At 37.4% G+C, this 2500-nt stretch overlaps 2 non-coding genes and 10 pseudogenes across 2 annotated transcripts; all 12 read right to left on the bottom strand.

The window, feature by feature from the left end:
• Positions 1–4, bottom strand: part of LOC148439952 (5S ribosomal RNA) — a 119-nt pseudogene extending 115 nt beyond the window's left edge.
• A 116-nt stretch (positions 5–120) lies between these two features.
• Positions 121–239, bottom strand: LOC148439951 (5S ribosomal RNA; annotated as a pseudogene).
• A 116-nt stretch (positions 240–355) lies between these two features.
• Positions 356–474, bottom strand: LOC148439950 (5S ribosomal RNA). Its single transcript, XR_015876199.1, has one exon. It is a non-coding gene; the product is annotated as a 5S ribosomal RNA (ribosomal RNA).
• A 116-nt stretch (positions 475–590) lies between these two features.
• LOC148439949 (5S ribosomal RNA) lies at positions 591–709 on the bottom strand (annotated as a pseudogene).
• Positions 710–825: 116 nt separating this feature from the next.
• On the bottom strand, positions 826–944 carry LOC148439948 (5S ribosomal RNA; annotated as a pseudogene).
• Positions 945–1060: 116 nt separating this feature from the next.
• Positions 1061–1179, bottom strand: LOC148439947 (5S ribosomal RNA; annotated as a pseudogene).
• A 116-nt stretch (positions 1180–1295) lies between these two features.
• Positions 1296–1414, bottom strand: LOC148439946 (5S ribosomal RNA). The gene has a single exon (XR_015876198.1). It is a non-coding gene; the product is annotated as a 5S ribosomal RNA (ribosomal RNA).
• Positions 1415–1529: 115 nt separating this feature from the next.
• LOC148439945 (5S ribosomal RNA) lies at positions 1530–1648 on the bottom strand (annotated as a pseudogene).
• Positions 1649–1764: 116 nt separating this feature from the next.
• LOC148439944 (5S ribosomal RNA) lies at positions 1765–1883 on the bottom strand (annotated as a pseudogene).
• Positions 1884–1998: 115 nt separating this feature from the next.
• Positions 1999–2117, bottom strand: LOC148439943 (5S ribosomal RNA; annotated as a pseudogene).
• Positions 2118–2233: 116 nt separating this feature from the next.
• LOC148439942 (5S ribosomal RNA) lies at positions 2234–2352 on the bottom strand (annotated as a pseudogene).
• A 115-nt stretch (positions 2353–2467) lies between these two features.
• Positions 2468–2500, bottom strand: part of LOC148439941 (5S ribosomal RNA) — a 119-nt pseudogene continuing 86 nt past the window's right edge.

Below are 2500 nucleotides of genomic sequence, written 5' to 3'. Positions count from 1 at the left end.
AGGTGCTCAAAAGCATTAAATTTAGACCGCTTTTACTTTTTAACACAAGTAAATTCATTGATAAGTTGAAAAAATTAAATGTAAAATGTAATAGAAAAGAATGTTATGGCAGTTTAAAATTACCTACAGCACCTGGGATTCCTATGTAGTCACCCATCCAAGTACTAACCAGTCCCAACACTGCATAGCTTCCAAGATCAGACGAGATTGGGCATGTCTAGTGTGGTTTGGCTGTAGGTGCTCAAAACCATTAACTTTAGACCTCTTTTACTTCTTAACTCAAGTAAATTCATTGATAAGTTGAAAAAATGAAATGTAGAATGTAATGGAAAAGAATGTTTTGGCTGTCTAAAATTACCTACAGCACCTGGTATTCCCAGGTGGTCTCCCATCCAAGTACTAACCAGGCCCAACACTGCATAGCTTCCAAGATCAGACGAGATTGGGCATGTCCAGTGTGGTTTGGCTGTAGGTACTCAAAACCTTTAAATTTAGACCTCTATTACTTCTTAACTCAAGTAAATTCATTGTTAAGTTGAAAAAATTAAATGTAAAATGTAATAGAAAAGAATGTTCTGGCAGTATAAAATTACCTACAGCTCCTGGTATTCCCAGGTGGTCTCCCATCCAAGTACTTACCAGGCCCAACACTGCATAGCTTCCAAGATCAGATGAGATTGGGCATGTCCACTGTGGTTTGGCTGTAGGTGCTCAAAAGCATTAAATTTAGACCGCTTATACTTCTTAACACAAGTAAATTCATTGATAAGTTGAAAAAATTAAATGTAAAATGTAATAGAAAAGAATGTTATGGCAGTTTAAAATTACCTACAGCACCTGGGATTCCTAGGTAGTCACCCATCCAAGTACTAACCAGTCCCAACACTGCATAGCTTCCAAGATCAGACGAGATTGGGCATGTCCAGTGTGGTTTGGCTGTAGGTGCTCAAAAACATTAACTTTAGACCTGTATTACTTCTTAACTCAAGTAAATTAATTGATAAGTTGAAAAAATTAAATGTAAAATGTAATAGAAAAGAATGTTATGGGAGTATAAAATTACCTACTGCACCTGGTTTTCCCAGGTGGTCTCCCATCCAAGTACTGACGAGGCCCAACACTGCATAGCTACCAAGATAAGACGAGATTGGGCATGTCCAGTGTGGATTGGCTGTAGGTGCTCAAAAGTATTAACTTTAGACCTCTATTACTTCTTAACTCAAGGAAATTCATTGATAAGTTGAAAAAATTAAATGTAAAATGTAATAGAAAAGAATGTTATGGCAGTATAAAATTACCTACAGCACCTGGTATTCCCAGGTGGTCTCCCATCCAAGTACTAACCAGGCCCAACACTGCATAGCTTCCAAGATCAGACGAGATTGGGCATGTCCAGTGTGGTTTGGCTGTAGGTGCTCAAAAACATTAACTTTAGACCTCTTTTACTTCTTAACTCAAGTAAATTCAATGAAAAGTTGAAAAATTAAATGTAAAATGTAATAGAAAAGAATGTTAAGGCAGTATAAAATTACCTACAGCTCCTTGTATTCCCAGGTGGTCTCCCATCCAAGTACTAACCAGGGCGAACACTGCATAGCTTCCAAGATCAGACAAGATTGGGCATGTCCACTGTGGTTTGGCTGTAGGTGCTCAAAAACATTAACTTTAGACCTCTATTACTTCTTAACTCAAGTAAATTCATTGATAAGTTGAAAAAATTAAATGTAAAATGTAATAGAAAAGAATGTTATGGCAGTATAAAATTACCTACAGCACCTGGTATTCCCAGGTGGTCTCCCATCCAAGTACTAACCAGGCCCAACACTGCATAGCTTCCAAGATCAGACGAGATTGGGCATGTCTAGTGTGGTTTGGCTGTAGGTGCTCAAAAACATTAACTTTAGACCTCTTTTACTTCTTAACTCAAGTAAATTCAATGATAAGTTGAAAAATGAAATGTAAAATGTAATAGAAAAGAATGTTATGGCAGTATAAAATTACCTACAGCACCTAGTATTCCCAGGTGGTCTCCCATCCAAGTACTAACCAGGCCCAACACTGCATAGCTTCCAAGATCAGACGAGATTGGGCATGTCTAGTGTGGTTTGGCTGTAGGTGCTCAAAACCATTAACTTTAGACCTCTTTTACTTCTTAACTCAAGTAAATACATTGATAAGTTGAAAAAATGAAATGTAGAATGTAATAGAAAAGAATGTTTTGGCTGTCTAAAATTACATACAGCTCCTGGTATTCCCAGGTGGTCTCCCATCCAAGTACTAACCAGGCCGAACACTGCATAGCTTCCAAGATCAGATGAGATTGGGCATGTCCACTGTGGTCTGGCTGTGGGTGCTCAAAAACATTAACTTTCGACCTCTTTTACTTCTTAACTCAAGTAAATTCAATGATAAGTTGAAAAATTAAATGTAAAATTTAATAGAAAAGAATGTTATGGCAGTATAAAATTACCTACAGCTCCTGGTATTCCCAGGTGGTCTC

Source organism: Taudactylus pleione, unplaced genomic scaffold (assembly GCF_031769625.1).
Source record: "Taudactylus pleione unplaced genomic scaffold, aTauple2 ptg001666l, whole genome shotgun sequence".
NCBI lineage: Eukaryota > Metazoa > Chordata > Amphibia > Anura > Myobatrachidae > Taudactylus > Taudactylus pleione.
Note: the sequence above shows the minus strand (reverse complement) of the source record. Positions and strands in the feature narration are given on the sequence as shown.